Source organism: Balaenoptera physalus (genome assembly GCF_965194825.1).
Source record: "Balaenoptera physalus genome assembly, chromosome: 2".
NCBI classification, from domain to species: Eukaryota; Metazoa; Chordata; class Mammalia; order Artiodactyla; family Balaenopteridae; genus Balaenoptera; species Balaenoptera physalus.
This window is the reverse complement of record NC_138883.1, coordinates 83,720,510-83,738,731: the sequence shown is the minus strand read 5'-3', so window position 1 is coordinate 83,738,731 and position 18,222 is coordinate 83,720,510. Positions and strand designations below refer to the sequence as shown.

At 39.9% G+C, this 18,222-nt stretch overlaps 1 protein-coding gene and 1 long non-coding RNA gene across 6 annotated transcripts in view; one reads left to right on the top strand and one right to left on the bottom strand.

The window, feature by feature from the left end:
• GPR176 (G protein-coupled receptor 176) overlaps window positions 1–18,222 on the top strand; it is a 113,458-nt gene that overhangs the window by 42,236 nt on the left and 53,000 nt on the right. The window lies entirely within an intron of this gene.
• LOC309651133 lies at window positions 8,412–11,765 on the bottom strand. The gene is made up of 2 exons (XR_014257940.1): window positions 9,860–11,765; window positions 8,412–9,689 (listed from the first exon to the last, which is right to left on the bottom strand). It is a non-coding gene; the product is annotated as an uncharacterized lncRNA (long non-coding RNA).

Below are 18,222 nucleotides of genomic sequence, written 5' to 3'. Positions count from 1 at the left end.
AAGGATATAGACTATAGCTTGGAAAGAAAATTAAACAGTGGTTTTATGTGCTTGATTTCCAAAATTCAAGCTGCTTGAGAATTGGTCCATCTTGATAGCTTAAATTATTCAAGTAGACTGTTGTTTTCTCTTTGATTTAAAACTTCTGACTAGAGTGTCAGTATTATATTTCCAGAATGAGAGCCCCAGTCTCATTCTGGGGCTCTAGCCTATTTTGGCTCAAAAATAGCATAGGGAGATGCTCCTGGCATATCATTTACTCTATAAGGAGATTTTGTTATTTATCATCGAATACTGTTCAGGGTCTGGGAGATAATTTCTTATCGGTGGTGTAATATCTGAACAGGTAAATAGAACCAGCTTTGTAGTTTGTTTATTTATGTATTTATTTTTAAAATAAATTAATTAATTTATTTATGGCTGTGTTGGGTCTTCGTTGCTGCGCATGGGCTTTCTCTAGTTGCGGCGAGCGGGGCCTGCTCTTCGTTGCGGTGCGCGGGCTTCTCACTGCGGTGGCTTCTCTTGTTGCGGAGCATGGGCTCTAAGCATGCGGGCTTCAGTAGTTGTGGCTCGCGGCCTCTAGAGCGCAGGCTCAGTAGTTGTGGCACACGGGCTTAGTTGCTCTGCGGCATGTGGGATCTTCCCGGACCAGGGATCCAACCCGTGTCCCCTGCATTGGCAGGCAGATTCTTAACCACTGTGCCACCAGGGAAGTCCTTGTAGTTTGTTTTATCTTTATTATCATCATTGTTACATAGCTGGAAAAGATTTAAGTGGCTTCCTAATATAGTCTTCTACCTCTTCATAAAAGGAGAAGGCCTACGGCAACACTGACTGCTTCCTCCTCCTTGGCTTCTGTCTTTTTCCACTAAACTCCACAGTTGTAAAATTGAAGGGACATATACCACGGTGCCAAATTTAATCTGTGGCCCCTAAGGAAATCCATTCAAACCCAACTCATCCATAGTCAGGTGGACCTCAGCTCCAGGTTTCTTACCATGAACAAGCCCAGAGCCATTAAGTGGGTGATGAGTAGATGTGTGTTTCTGCTTTTTCATGAACTAAACGGTGAGAGTCAGAAGAGTTTCTTTTGTCTGGGTGACAGTGAACACTTATGTGTGGTACTTGCAGCTAAAATCATGAGTAAACATTCGCTAAGCAAACTGACTAGTGCCTGGCACATAGTAAATGCTATAAACATGTTTGAAAATATAATAGAAAGCATAATTTAGAGTCCAAATCAGTGTCTATGATTCCATACTGCTCAGCTCAGAAGAGCTTTATGTTCGGTGTCTCCATAGGTTCTCAGTGGGCTGGGCCCGAGGCTCATCTCCTGTCTTCCCTTCACCCCTGTTGTCAGAATTTTTCTTTGCTCAATTAACTCTCATTAACTGTAACCTTCTGCAGATGGGAAACGGCCTCACAGAGGAGCCCCTTCAGTTTTCAGTGCAGTCTCTTCCATAGGGACCCGCAAGGAACCCGAATCAGGGACTGGTGTGAATTGATTCTTTTACAAAATAAGTTGACAAATAGTGCTTTATTTTCTAGACTGGAGCTGCCAAAAACTGAGCTTCATTTTTTCTGGCCTTTATATTCACCGACAAGAGATGTTGCAGGTCTTAAGGGCAGTGGTATGCTGGTAAATGTTTAACGAGCAGCTCTCTCTAGGAAAAAAGCCTTGATTTGTTGTGTTTGCCAATTTTCATGATGTAGATATTCCCCCCACGGTGAATTTCCAGCTACCAATGTAACCTCACTGAAGTGGAACTGGGAAGAAATGTGTACTTTCAGCTCTCCTGAGCTGGGAGCAGGCTCCTGCTTGCCACTGTAAATGCAGGACTGAGGGGATGTGCCTCAGGCCCAGCCCATGGAAGGTCTATGGAGATATTGAGGGCAGCTCTTTTCAGTGTTATTTGTCCACCTGCTGTGTGGCATGCGGTGCTCTAGGTACTGGGGATGTAAGCATGGACCAAATGAAGTCCCTGCCTTTATGGAACTTATATCCCAGTGAAATGTTTTCAGAAGTTTCCAATTTCAACTTTTTGAGACCCTAGCATTTTCATATTTGGGGACACTTTGAGTCAAGGTCCCATAACACTTACTTATTAAATGAGGAAAATAGAATGGGCTCATTTTATTTTTCCTGGGTGTGAGGCAGGGATTGTGAAGGAGGTAGAATTGCTCTCTGAATCGTCTCTTCCTTGGAGTGGGAGACCCTAAACATCGCAACGCCAGGAGCGTTAGCAATGTGCCACAAGGGGTGGGAATTAAAGGGCAGAGAAGATAAGGGTCTTGCTTAGAGTTCCAGTTCCCTAACTAATCCAGAGGAGGTGACTTAATTACAAGCCATTACCTCCCTCATTAAAAATTAATGAGCTCGGGGGACTTCCCTGGTGGTCCAGTGGTTAGGACTCTGCGCTTCCAGTGCAGGGAGCATGGGTTCGATCCCTGGTCAGGGAACTAAGATCCTACATGCGGCATGGCGTGGCCAAAGGAAAAAAAAAAAGTTAATGAGCTGGAAGCTTATACAGTGGACAAGATTCTGGCAACCGAAATCTTGTCAAAGAATTGCAAAGGTCTACATCCTCAAGAGGGGTAAGAAAGGCACTGGAGAAGCTACTGATGGCAGAGCCCAGAGAGAAGCATGACATACATGCTCCTTTGGAAAAGGAGTTAGGATTCTTGGTGAAGAACCTCAAATCTTTCCTATTGAGAATCACTGAGCCAGGCTTACTAATAGGCGCTGAGATTTGAGGGAGTGAGATTTTTATCTAGGAAGGTAGGTCCTCGGGAAACTCAAAAACTTGAGATAAGCAAAAGCAGAAAGAAAAGAGACAGACTTTTTAGGAAATTAACTGTATGATGCTGTATAAGTCCTGCTCGGGTTGCAGGGCTCTCCAGGACTTCTGCCCATGCTGTTTTTCACCTGTTGAATGAATGATTCACTCACACACAGTGTCTAATGATGCTGCTGTCTTAGCGTCATCATTCCAGCAAAGGTAGGTTGTGGACCAGTCACCTCTCTGTGTTTGTCTGGAATATGCATTGTTCCGTTCATGGCCAGGCCATGTCCCTCTTCCTTAGAAGCAAGGACCTACATATTCTTCATACTGGTTTGGAATTTAATTCTTGACTGTGCAATTTAGCCAAACAAAAGAAACTCAGGCCCTTTTCTAGTACAAGGAGCCCTCCCAGCTATTTTGGAATGACCAGCGTGTCTTCAACTGTGGGTTTTGGATTACCTATATCACAGTTGCCTTCTGGTGCTTCTCTGAAATACCCATTCCTGTGATGATGTGCCCCAAATCTACTGAACCAGAGTCTCTGGAGTGGGACTTAGGAATTTGCATTTTTAATAAGTTTCTCAGGTGACTCATAGGTACACTAAAGTTTGAGAACCACTGGTTTAGACTCAAGAGACTGTTAGGAAATAACCTCAGAGTTTCCCTGGGGTCCAACCTGTATCCCATTGGAACAAAAGCTGCAGGTAAGCCTGGGAAAGGTTTGGAGCCTTATTTTTCTGTTTAAATTAGGATACCCACACCATTTGGTAGGCCAGTAGGGACAAAGCCCCTTCCCAAGGATCACCATTATGTGACACACTGCTGCTAGCAGGCCCAGGTCAATTAAGCCATTACAGCTGAAGGTGAACATAATTATCTTGTTTTCAGCTGCTAAAGTTTAATTCTGCTAACATTATGTTATGGACATTTGCATGATGGTTGACAAAAAGGAGATCAGTGTGAGTAAAGACATTTTGTGCCCTTGACCCATGCTCTGTCATTCTAATGTTTGTGTGCCAAGTATTGCTTCTCTCAACTCAGTAACATTTAAAAAATCATTCATCCCCATGCTTCGATGTTTCTGACCCTTTGGCCCGCTGCTGAGGGAAAACAACACAGATATCTTTAATTGTGTCCAATGCCATCATTTTATAGACGTGAAAGTCAAGATGTGGGGAGATGAGGTGACTTATCCGGGTGTGTCGGGCTGCAGCAAGCCCCCAGGTCTTGCCACTTCTCGGTGAGTGTTCTTTCCTTTACTGGGCTGCTTCACAGCAGGAGGGAAGTGTTCCTGTCAAGTTCTGTGCTGTCTCACAGTTCTTGGCAGACAAGATCCCCATTTCTAAAGACACATTATTTAGCATTCCCCCGTGAAAGCAGGGGCATTGTGTTGAATTATGTACTCAGTCTGAGACGTGGAGAAATTGTGTCTTCCTCTCAGCGTCTTGTTCTATGTCACTGAGCACTCGTTTCCTAGAAGACAGGGACAGTGCTTGGCTGATAATGTAGGCCAGGGGACTGCCCTCAGTGCCTGAGAGGGCAGGTGTGTTGTAATTACCAAGTCCTGTGATAGTTGTGCCATAGTTAATGAATTGGAAGCCTTGTCTCTAATTTACTTTGGATGCCAACAGGTGATTCAATTAATGGGCAGGAGCAGCTGCCTTGGAGCAAGGAGGTGGGGCAGCTTTGCTTTTTTTTTTTTTTTTAACATCTTTATTGGAGTATAATTGCTTTACAATGGTGTGTTAGTTTCTGCTTTATAACAAAGTGAATCAGTTTTACATATACATATGTCCCCATATCTCTTCCCTCTTGCATCTCCCTCCCTCCCACCCTCCCTATCCCACCCCTCTAGGTGGTCACAAAGCACAGAGCTGATCTCCTGTGCTATGCGGCTGCTTCCCACTAGCTATCTACTTTACGTCTGGTAGTATATATAAGGCCATGCCACTCTCTCACTTTGTCCCAGTTTACCCTTCCCCCTCCACATATCCTCAAGTCCATTCTCTAGTAGGTCTGCATCTTTATTCCCGTCTTGCCCATAGGTTCTTCATGACCATTTTTTTTTTTTTTTTGCATTCCCATTCCTCCTCCTTACTCCTCTTTACCTGATTTGCTTTGGAGACATCCTGGTTTTGAAAAAGGACACAGACCCATTCTTACTGTGGAATCAGCAAGAAAGAACATACAACAAACAGAGCAAAGCTAGAGGGTTTGCTCAGTTCCTTCAGAGGGTGCTGATGAGCCAGTGAATCTTTGTGATTGTTACTAATGTGATGTATTCTAGAGTGTGGTCAGTCTCTTTGGGGGAGCACGGTAACATAAATCAGTCATGAAGAGTAAATTTGATAGTAAAGGATCAGGAGCTTAGAGCTGTTTCTTGGAGGAGAAAAATGTCTGTAGTTAATAGTCAGTTTGAGGTTTGAGTCAATGGCTTTTGACCTGTGAAACTTGAGCAAAACATAAAGTGTTCTTGATCAGGTGGCAGCCACTGCCTGTTCCCTATTCAGTATCTATGCTTTTATTATTTATTCCTTTCTTAAAAGACCCTGATTTTGTTTAGGGCAACAGAGTGCCCAGATAAAAATACCTTCCAGATTCCCTTGCAGGTAGGGGTGCCCAGGTAACCCAGGTCTGACCAGCGAGTGGATGTTTACTGGATGGAGCTCTGGGAATTTTTTTTTTTTTTTTTTTTCTGGTGAAAAGGGACAGGTTAAGCTGGGACATGCCTTGGCCCTTGGCCTAGGCCTTTCTCCCTTTCTATCTAGAGTATGAGTGCCACACCTAGGGAGGGAATAATCGTCTTACAGCTCTGGTGACATAAGCCACATGCTAAGAATGGCAGAGTAGGAAGTTAGAAGCTGGACCCTTGCCTTGATGACTTCTTTGAGCAGCCACCCCATCCTCTTCTGGACTTTGGGTTACATAAGAAAAACAACCCTTTCTTACTTTAAGCTGTTGTGGTTGGATATCTGTTACATAAAGTCCTGTAAAACGTTGGGAAACTGCTGGTTAGGTGGTCCTTACACACGGTGTATATATATATATATATATTTTTTTTTTTTTTTTTTAAATTACAGATGGGGCCAAGGAAATCAGGGTTTATTTATTTATTTAGGCCATGCCACGTGGCTTGCGGGATCTTAGTTCCCCAACCAGGGATCGAACCTGTGTCCCCTGCAATGGAAGCGTGGGGTCCTAACCACTGGACTGCCGGGGAATTCCCACTATACACAGTATTTGTAATTATGGTCTAATGGACAGTTCACCTTATTACGTAGGGTTGGATATTTTAGATGTGGAGAGACTGCAATCTCTGCTAGGGTTACTTTGGTGGAAGTTGCAGGGCACCAAGATACAAAAACTTACCAAACGTTGCTCTACCTAAGGCAGTGCCTAGCAACAGTCAGGTGTTATCCACACTGTTTACAGCTCTTTACTGAAGGAGGATTACATCAAAGTCAGAGCAGTCAGGAACGAACACTTAGTGTGACTTCCTTGTCTTAAAGGGATGGGCCATGAGGGGTTTGCATATGACCCTCGAGTAAGCTCTGTGCACATTACCTGGTGACTGCTTCTAAGAGTGGGAGGTATTTGGACCTCTTTTATTTCCTACTCTGGGACTCAGAAGGTGGTCCAGGAGGGTATTCGAGCACAGATCTGATACCTTATTTGAGGCAGTTCCAATGAGCAGGTTGTCTCTAATGGACCCATTAAATAGCAAATAACCATATTTGTGAACAAAGATTTATCATAGGAACTTTGCAGCCATGACACATTCTCTTTTCTTGTCATTATGTGTATAAAATATCTTCTGGATCTTACTGTTATTTACATAAGAAAAATAAATGAGAATTATAGATTGCTAATTCCATTTGTTTAGGACAAGAAAGGAAAATAATTACATGGTGAGGGACTTCCCTGGTGGCGCAGTGGTTAAGAATCCACCTGCCAACGTAGGGGACATGGGCTCGAGCCCTGGTGCGGGAAGATCCCACATGCCGCGGAGCAACTAAGCCCGTGTGCCCCAACTACTGAGCCTACACTCTAGAGCCCGTGAGCCACAACTACTGAGCCCACATGCCACAACTACTGAAGCCCACACACCTAGAGCCTGTGCTCCGCAACAAGCCACCACAGTGAGAAGCCCATGCACCACAACAAAGAGTAGCCCCCGCTCACTGCAACTAGAGAAAGCCCGCAAGCAGCAACAAAGACCCAATGCAACCAAAAATAAATAAATAAATTAATTAATTAATTTAAAAAAGATAATTACATGGTGAATGTTTCAAGACCTTTAGGCTTATGAAGAGGAAAATTTTCCAAGAATCACAAAAAATGTTGTCCATGGTATTTATTTATATGCCAACGTGACGTTTCTCAAACTTTTAGTGACTACAGACCATGTAGAGGGTGGTTTGAGAATGAGTGGACCATAATTTGAGGTAAATTGAAAAAAAAAAAGTTCAAAAAAATTTAATAATAAAAACTTTCACAAAAACAGACACATAGATCAATAGAAGAGACTAGAGACCCCAGAAATAAACCCATGCACTTGTAATCGATAAATCTACGACAAAGGAGGCAAGAATATACATTCGAGAAAAGACAGTCTCTTCAAAGCCGTGCTGGGAGAACTGGACAGCTACATGTAAATAAATGAAATTAGAACATTCCCTAACACCATATACAAAAATAAACTAAAAATGGGTTAAAGGCCTAAATGCAAGACCAGAAACCATAAAATTCCTAGAGGAAAACATTGGCAGGACACTCTTGGACATAAATCATAGCAATATTTTTTTGGATCTGTCTCCTAAAGTAAATAAAAGCAAAAATAAACAGATGGGACCTAATTAAACTTAGAGCTTTTGACATTCAAGGAAACCATCAACAAAACAAAAAGACAACCTACTGAATGGGAGAAAATATTCGCAAATTATATGACCAAAAGATAAGGGGTTAATATCCAAAATATATAAACAGCTCAAACAACTCAACATCAAAAAAAAAAAAAATACAACCCAATTTAAAAATGGGCAGAAGGGAATTTCCTGGCAGTCCAGTGGTTAGGACTCCATGCTTTCACGGCCGAGGGCTTGGGTTCTATCCCTGGTCGGGGAACTAAGATCCCACAAGCCACAGGGCACAGCCAAAAAAAAAAAAGAGCAGAAGACCTGAATAGACATTTTTCCAAAGAGGACATTCAGATGACCAACAGGCACATGAAAATATGCTCAACATCATTAATCATCAGAGAAATGTAAATTAAAACCACAATGAGATATTGCCTCATACCTGTCAGAAAGGCTCTCATGAAAAAGAACACAAATAACAAACGTTGGCAAGGATGTGGAGAAAAGGGAAGCCTCCTACACTGTTGGCGGTAATGTAAACTGGTGCAGCCACTGTGGGAAACAGTATGGAGGTTCCTCAAAAAACTAAAAATAGAGCTACCATATGATCCAACAATTCCACTCCTGGGTATATATCCGAAAAAAATGAAAACACTAATTTGAAAAGATACATGCACCCCAATGTTCATAGCAGCATCATTTACGATTGCCAAGATAGGGAAGCAACCTAAGTGTCCATCAACAGATGAATGGACAAAGAAGATGTGCCATATACATATATATATATATATATATATATATATATATATATATATATATATATATATATATATATATATATATGGAATATTACTCCACCATAGAAAAGAATGAAATATTGCCATTTGGAACAACATGGATGGAGTTGGAAGTTATTATGCTAAGTGAAATAAGTCAGACAGAGAAAGATAATTACTGTAGGATATCATTTATATGTGGACTCTAAAAAATAAAACAAACTAGTGAATATAACAAAAAAGAAACAGACTCAGATACAGAGAACAAGCTAGTGGTTACCAGTGGGGAGAGGGAAGGGAGGAGAGGCAAGGCAGGGTTAGAGGATTATGAGGTACAGACTATTATGTATAAAATAAATAAGCTATGAGGATATATTGTACAACACAGGGAATATAGCCAATATTTTATAATAACTATAAATGGAGTATAATCTTTAAAATTGTGAATCACTATGCTGTACACCTGTAACTCATATAATATTGTACATCAACTCTACTTCAATTAAAAAATTTTTTTAAACTTAAAATAATCCCCAAAGAACAACAACAAAAAAATCCCATGCTTCTTAGAAGATAAGTAATAAATGTCTGTTAAGCTGACCAAAAAAGCTTGAAAAATTAATAGTAAATGTTTTCCTTATATCAGTGAAAGATATTATTTGCAATTTAATATCTAATATTTAGCAAGATGATTGGTTTCATATCCAGTGATTTTTGTTCTTTCTCCTTATTTTACTAAAATATAAAATACTTCATAATTAGAGTCTGTCAGGAGTGGCAGCAAACGTGTGATAACTCTGTCAGTTTAGAAAGTTGGATGATTCAAATTGAACCTATGTCCAGAAATGACGGTGTGATTTTTCACCTGAAGAGTAGAGCCAGTGTTTCATCAGATGCTAAGTCTACAAGTCTACGAGGACATTTTCCTCAAATTTGCCCTTCAGTCTTCTCAAAGAATCTCTAAAGTTTATTCTCAGTATTCAAAATAAACATGTTTTGTTACTGAATGAGAGGATCAGGAAAATCAAATAACTAACTACACTGCTGACATTTGCCACTTGAAACCATGGAGCTGCTCCTTGCTGACGTTATCTGCATGGAACAAGAATGCTTTAGTTTCGTTCCTCAGTTCACAAGGTGGTGTGAGTTCCCTTGACAGCCAGAGTATTTCTGGGGGGAACAACTAGTCTAGGGTTCTCTGCCCATTTCTTTGCAGAACATGCTGAGAAGACAAATGCACAGTGGCTGTCATTTGATTATACTCACATTTTAAACTATTGATATTTGCTACAACCCTGGGTTAAGATGAGGAGGTATATTGTTGTGTGTCATTCTTTGTAGTGAATAAAGCTGTGGGTGTTTTGGCGTAAAGGTAAAACTTCTTTTATTTGTGTAGCACTTTTATGTCCCTCACTGGAAACATAGCTGTTTATTCTATCAGTACTGATCCTGAGGCACCTTTTCCAATGTTCATAACAGCTTGCAAAAATAAATGTTAATTAAATGAAAAACTCTTTTATTGATGGGGTTTTTGGTAAGAGACAGAACCAAGAGTTTTTAAGTACTTCTTTCTCAAATATGTTCTACTCATGTGCTAATTGATATGCCTACTCTGTGCATCATTGATTTCACCAGTGAAACAAAATACATACTAGTGTGCATGTGATTAAAATTATTCTTCCATGTTGCATGCCATTGATGTGTGATGCCCAACAGAGGCACTAATAAATTTGCCAATACTTGCATAGTCCAATTTTCCTCTGAGCATTTTATTTGTCATTAACCTGGTGGCTGGTTTATGGGTTTTTTGAAAATAGAGTAATCTTCACTTGTTTTGTATGAGGAATGCAACTTGGAGTAATGCTTCTGTAGTTTTGGGCTATTTTCTGTCCTTAGTGACAGAATGAGCCAATTTCATACTGGAAAGCATTATTTTGTACTTGTTTTGGAAAAATTTAGGATGTTTAGTAGGGAGGTTGCTGTGCAATTTTTGAAATTCAATTTGAAATGATGTGAAATCTTTGACTACTTCAAGCCACTCTTTGATAAGGGTTTATGACAGGAACACACTTAGAAATGGAATAATTGTCCAATATAATCTAATTCTTAGATATTCCTTGGCAGTTGACTGGACCTCCTTCACTTGTGTGAAATCATCCTCATTGTATATTCATATTTCTATAGTAGAATGAGGTTCACTGTTTATATTTAAAATATTATTGTGAATTCTAGTATTTTTGTTGCTGTTTTCATTATACATTTATGACTTAATGAGCACTTTTAAAAAAATTGAAGTATAGTTGATTTACAATATTGTGTTAGTTTCAGGTGTACAGCACAGTGATAATTTTTGTTCAGATTATTTTCCATTATAGGTTATTACAAGATCTTGAGTATTGTTCCCTGTGTTGTTTTTTTTTTATCATCTTTATTGGAGTATAATTGCTTTACAATGGTATGTTAGTTTCTGCTGTGTAACAAAGTGAATCAGGTATACATATACATATATCCCCGTATCTCCTGCCTCTTGCATCTCCCTCACACCCTCCCTATCCCACCCCTCTAGGTGGACACAAATGTTCCCTGTGTTACACAGTAAATTTTTAAAAAATTTATTTTAATGAAGCATAGTTAATTAACAATGTTGTGTTAATTTCTGCTGTACAGCAAAGTGATTCAATTATACATATATATAATCTTTTTTATATCCTTTTCCATTATGGTTTATCACAGGATATTGAATATAGTTCCCTGTGCTGTACAGTAGGACCTTGTTGTTTATCCGTTCGATATATAATAGTTTGCATCTGCTAATCCCCAAACTCCCAATCCATCCCTCTCCCCCACTTTGGCAACCAGAAGCCTGTTCTCTATGTCTGTGAGTCTGTTTCTGTTTCATAGATAAGTTCATTTGTGTCACATTTTAAATTCCACATATAAGTGATATCATATGGTATTTGTCTTTCTCTTTCTGACTTACTTCACTTAGTATGATAATCTCTAGGTCAATCCATGTTGCTGTAAATGGCATTATTTCATTCTTTTTAATGCCCGAGTAGTATTTAATTTTATATATGTACCACATCTTCTTTATCCATTCATCTGTCGATGGACATTTAGGTTGTTTGCATGTCTTGGCTATTGTGAATAGTGCTGCTGTGATGGTGTGCATGTATCTTTTCTAATTAGAGTTTTTGTCTTTTCTGGATATATGTCCAGGAGTGGGCTTGCTGGACCATATGGTAACTCTATTTTTAGTTTTTTAAGGAACCTCCATAGTGTTTTCAATAGTGGTTGCACCAATTTAAATTCCCACCAACAGTGTAGGAGGGTTCCCTTTTCTCCACATCTTCTTAATGAGCACTTTTGAACCATCTATTCATTTGTATGAACTGGGGATAAAACACAACACATTAGTAATAGTGAAAAATGCAAATTTTATTAACAAACAGCAACACACAAAGGTGTTAAAATACATTAGCAGGGACCAGCTGCACCAAGTACTGCCTTTAATAGTGTGGAACATAGCACTATTAAGTAATTAAGAACCTAACAGCCAAACCGATCATGCAGAATAGGAAACAGTTAAGATGATAGTCTGTACTAGACCAGTTGCCTTTGTTAATGATATATAGTTCAATTAGAAAATTTAATTAAGTCCCTTTGAATGTTAATAACAGTTTGAATCTAACAGTGAATTGTTTTTAACATATGATGATGATGATGATAATAATAAAAATAGTAATAATAACAACAAAATAGAATATAATAGGATTGTTGTAAAAAATCCAAATTGGTTTTGCATTTCAAATATGTAAGGTATATGGGTATAAAACTATTTCTCCCAAACTGCCAAATCACCACTGGACCACTTGACTGATTGCCTAAAAACCCAATACTATTAGGTCCTTTAATGGCATCGTAGGTTATGTTGTGCCTTTTAAATGGAAGATTTTAAAGATTCATTCTTTAACATTGAGTACTAACCACATGCCAACCACTTTGTTAGATGCTGGAGATATAAAGATGAACAAGATACAGTCCCTCCCCTTAGGGAATCAGCTCACAGTCTACCGGAGAAGACAGAAATATAAACAAATAGTTATAATTCATTGTGCTAAGTGCAGTGCTGGAGATACCCAGTGAGAGCACACTATGGTCCATGGGAACCATAAGCAGTTGAGAGTGGCTGGAGCATAAATTATAAGGCAGAGAGTGGTGAAAGGTGAGGCTGGAGGAGTGGGCAGAAACCAGATCCCACAAGGCTGAACATGGCTGGTGAGGAAGCTTGGAATTTGTCCTTTGAGCCTCAGGGATCCGCAGAGTGGTTTTAAACAGGGCAGGACAAGGTCAGGTTTATATTTTAGGAAGATCATTCTGTTGGTTGTGTGAAGGATGGACTTGATGGAGACAAGCTTAGAAGCAGGGAGACCAATTAGGAGGTAAGGTATAATGAATGCTTAGACCAGGGCGTGGCAATAAGTGTGACGAGCTGGTGACAAATTCAAGAAATATAGGAGTTAAGATTATCAGGGCTTGGTGACTGAGCAGATATGGGGGTGAAGGTTGGATTAAGGCAGAGTTGAGTGTGTTGATTAGTTTTCTAGATTGGCTATCTGTGGTGGTACCATCAATAAAGAGAGAGATTGAGTTCATGGGGAGGAGCAGGTGGGACAGAGTAGGGTGTGAGGAGAAAAGGTTTTAAGTTTGGTACAAGTTGAATTTGAGTGCCTGTGGAATACCTAGTTAGATATGAGAATCAAAGCTTGAGGGTATAAATGTAGAAGTCAGCAGAGTAGATGACTAAACCATGGGAGTGTGGATAAGTTCACCTAATGAGAGGATGTTGAAAGGGCATTTTAAAAAGCAAGTTAAAGAAGAGGAGTCCTGTGAAGGAGACAGTGAAGGGATGGTCCCAGAGGTGGGGTGAGGACTGTGGTAGTGAAGTGCTCCAGAAACAAAGGGAGCAGAGAGTTTCCAGGAGAGAGTGATCGATGGCATCAAACCCAGCAGAGAAAAACTAGACAATGTCCTTTGGATTGACAAAGATGAATGCATGATGACCTTGTGACAGAATAGTTTCAGAAGAGTGATGGGGGTAGATTACTGTGGTTCTAGAAGTAAGTGGAGGGGAAAAAGTAGAGAGAAAGTTTCTCCCTTAAGCCATTGTGGTCACTATTAGATTTCCTAGCCAGAGAAGTTGAGAGATAACAAGTTTGAGGGTATTCACTGTGTGAGTGAGTGAAGCGAAGAGAGGGCAAATTCATTGGAGTTGACAGGTACAGGAATTGTGGGTCTGGTCACCTACATGGGACTTTGAAATTATCCTAGATAAAGGTGAGGCCTGGGGAGGACCGAGGCTATGAATCAGGGGCTAAAATCTTCAGCAAATAAGGAGTAACCTGGAAGCTTGCAGGTTACAGAAACAAAGAGGAAGTAGAAGGAGACATAGCCAGATGGCATGAGCTTTACAGGAGCTCATTCATGGTTTACATGAATATGGAAGAACAGTGTTCTAGACGTAGGAATAGGGAGTGAGGAATCTGATGACCCAATGCCCAGCCCCGAGGTGGAGTGTGCAGGAGAGTGATAGTAGTACCCAGTGGGGAAGCAGGATGCTTGGATTTTAGCTAAGGCCCAAGGCTACAGGGAATACTCTGCAAAGTAGGCAGGATATTGTCAAGTGTTGGTCTTAATCATGGAATAGAAGTTCCAGAGGGTACCGTGAGTGGTAAGAGAAGAAAGATAGTAGAGGAAAGCAAGGGCAGGGAGAGGAAGCCCTGGGCAATGTGGGGATTAGAATGTAAAAGAGAGTACAATTTTGGGTATATGACAAGGATGTGAAGTGTGGTGGAATTCACTGGCCTCAAGATTTCAGTAGATCTTTGGGATAAAGTTGCTTTAGGTGTTCCACAGGCACCTAAAAAATCAACTGATAACCACTGGCTGGTTCCAGTCAGGGATGTGTGTCTCCTGTGGCCATATTCTTCCAGCATCACAGAATGAGGTTAGGTGGGCTTTTCCATGAAGCAACACCATAATTGTTCAAGATTTTAGCATTGGACAGAGAGTTTAAGATTGAGTTTTAGTCCTAGCTCTGCCTTTGACTTCCTTTGTGGTCTTGGGCAAATCACCTACCCTTTTAAGACCTTATGGTCTTCATTTTTAAAGTGGGGGTAAAGAGATAGTTTCTGAAATGGTAGGTTGATCCCATTTGTTCTCTGGTTTTCTTCCACTAGATGTGGTGCTTTTTGTACCATTGTGGTACCATTACAGCACTCAATAACCTTTCACTGTAATCTCCACCAGGATGGACCAGCTTTCAGGCAAAGCCACCCACATGTGCATCAAGTACGGCCTATTGCCTATGACATTCAGGAAGGACTGTGTCCTCAGAGCCTAAACACATAGGGATTGTTGAGTGTTCTGCCCACCTGACTTCAAAGGATGGCCCTTCAGCCAGCCAGCCAGCCCTCCCTGACTGTCATTCTGGCCATTTCTTTTTGTCTCATTTTCTTCTTTTGTGTAATGATGAGCTTTATTATCCAAAGGGCTTTAAAGTAGTTTCATAACTAAAAGCAAGAAATATTTGTAGTGAAGGAAAATGCACGTGCCTCATTTTTTTGAACACTCCTATCAGGAAATATTGCATGTGTAGTAGAAAGAGCATGGAGTTGGGAACCGGGAGGCCTGGGTTTAATGTACTTGTGACCTAGTTCAGAGGTGGATGCTAATTGTATAAAGGGTAATGATATTTAGAACAGTATTTGCTCGAATTTGATGGGGGCATCTGTTGTGTTTACAGCTTACATTTGGATATGGATGGCTGTGGGTGAACGTGATTGTAGATGAGTGTGTGTTAGGGATGTCTACTTGAACATATTTGTGTGGATAGGGAGGGGAGAAGGTAAACCTATTGTGCTCGTAGCTTTTGTTCTCCATCTTGTTATTATGTTTCCTGGCAACAGTAACTTTGATAAAAGAGATCTCCCCAAGCCTAAAGAGGCAACAAACTAAAGAATGAAAGAGGAGAGAATATAAATAGCACTGGGGATCAACATGGATTTCCATTAGGTGCTTTCAGAGCTGCTAGACTCAGTAATTGAATTTTTTTGTGTGAGGCTTTTAATTGATTTATTAAGAAAAATAGGATAAAATAAAATTAAACAGATAAGGCAGCCAAGCTCTGGAAATGGAGAGATGACTCTATTTGTAAGTTGAATAAGTAACCATTTTCCCCCCTGATTCTAAGACCACCTCGAAGGAACAAAAGATATTGTAGACCACATATTCTTAGAGCATCTACCTGGCCACTGCGAAAATTTCCCACCAGAATATAAGCTAAGAAAAATGCTAGTTTTCATGAGGTATTGAATAGGCCATCCCCTAATAACAGCAATAGAAATTAAAGTATAAAAATCATTAATAGAAGCATAAACATTCTTAACGTACCTCTTGCATTAGAACATGCAAACTGGTAGGACACCAGTTTGAGAACGGCAGCCCACACTGATCTAAGATTCTAGAAGACGAGAGAGAAGGTATGGGAAATCCAGTCTTATTGGGCCTGAATTCCCTGTGTACAAGAGGATGCTAGCAATGAGATTTCCTAAGTGCAAAGGGAAAACAGATTCCTGCAATTCCCCCTTAATGGAGTGTGGCATCTGTTATTTGTTTTATTTGTTTAACATCAATTTTAAATGCATGTTACTAGGACCTTGAAAGGGGTTACGGGTGTATGAGTGCTGAAGCAATTTTTAAAATTCTACTGCCCAATACTCTTCTTCTTTTTAAAAATATTCTTTTAAAAACAGTAAACTTTGGGAGGAATATAGAATAGATTCAAATATCCGCAAAAAATACACACCAGATAAATCAGTTGAAGTTGATGATGAGCATATGTGTATGTGTGAGAAACTTCTTTGAGTTAAGCAAAATGATAATGAGACTATTTTAAATGTTTATCATACTTTGTAGTTTTCAAAACATTTTCATATATATTTTTTCAGTTTTTTGACAGGTAAAGAGGATTGGCATTATAATCCCATTTTATATGAGAAGAAATTGAGAGGATTTGACCAGCCTCCTAGAACAAAGCTCATAGATTTGACCAAGCTCTTAGAGTGGCAGATTGGATGAGAATCTGGCTGTTGACTCTCAATCTAGTGGTCTTCCTAATACTTTAAACTGTCTACAAAAAAAGCATTGAAAAACTCAATATTTATGAATGAGTCAACTTTGCTTGTGTACGAACATATGCGTTTATCCAGGAATGCCTTTAAAATGTCAGCTCTAAGAGTGATATGAAAATATTTGTCCATCTAGTGCAGATTCTGCAAAGACAAATATTTCTCTGAAAACAAATCTTACCAAACAAATTATGATACCTTTGTAGTTAAATAAACAATAGATATTGACGTTCGTATTGTCATAATAATCTAAGATGTTTTCAGAAATGGTTGCTTTTACTTTTACCATGCTCAAAAAACAAGATAACACCTCCTATATTTAGGAATTCAAAACAAAACAAAACAAAACAACCCAGCTTGGATAGTTAGAAACAAAGCAACCTTCCCTAACAAAGGGGAATCAACTCTGCCTGCCAGCAACAGATGTGGTATTGGTTGTGGACTGGCTTCCCTTTTCTATTAGTCTATGCTGGACTCATGTTTGCTGGCCTTGTACCTAATTTTGAGGGGTTTCATGAACATCATTAACCTCATATAATGTCTATGAAAGTGATGAGAAGGAACATTCTATTACGCTAATTCTTTTTTTTTTTAACATCTTTATTGGAGTATAATTGATTTACAGTGGTGTGTTAGTTTCTGCTGTATAACAAAGTGAATCAGCTATACATATACATATATCCCCATATCTCCTCCCTCTTGCATTTGCCTCCCACCCTCCCTATCCCACCCCTCTAGGTGGTCACAATGCACCGAGCTGATCTCCCCGTGCTATGTGGCTGCTTCCCACTAGCTCTCTATTTTACATTTGGTAGTGTATATATGTCCATGCCACTCTCTCACTTTGTCACAGCTTACCCTTCCCCCTCCCTGTGTGCTCAAGTCCATTCTCTACGTCTGCGTCTTTATTCCTGTCCTGCCCCTAGGTTCTTCAGAACCAATGGTTTTTTTTTTTAGATTCCATATATGTGTGTTAGCATACGGTATTTGTTTTTCTCCTTCTGACTTACTTCACTCTGTATGACAGACTCTAGGTCCATCCACCTCACTACAAATAACTCAATTTCGTTTCTTTTTATGGCTGAGTAATATTCCATTGTATATATGTGCCACATCTTCTTTATCCATTCATCTGTCGATGGACACTTAGGTTGCTTCCATGTCCTGGCTATTGTAAATAGAGCTGCAGTGAACATTGTGGTACATGACTCTTTATGAATTACGGTTTTCTCAGGGTATATGCCCAGTAGTGGGATTGCTGGATCGTCTGGTAGTTCTATTTTTAGTTTTTTAAGGAACCTCCATACTGTTCTCCATAGTGGCTGTATCAATTTACATTCCCACCAACAGTGCAAGAGGGTTCCCTTTTCTCCACACCCCTTCCAGTATTTATTGGTTGTAGATTTTTTGATGATGGCCATTCTGACCGGTGTGAGGTCATACCTCATTGTAGTTTTGATTTGCATTTCTCTGATGATTAGTGATGTTGAGTATCCTTTCATGTGTTTGTTGGCAATCTGTATATCTTCTTTGGAGAAATGTCTACTTAGGTCTTCTGCCCATTTTTGGATTGGGTTGTTTGTTTTTTTGATATTGAGCTGCATGAACTGCTTGTAAG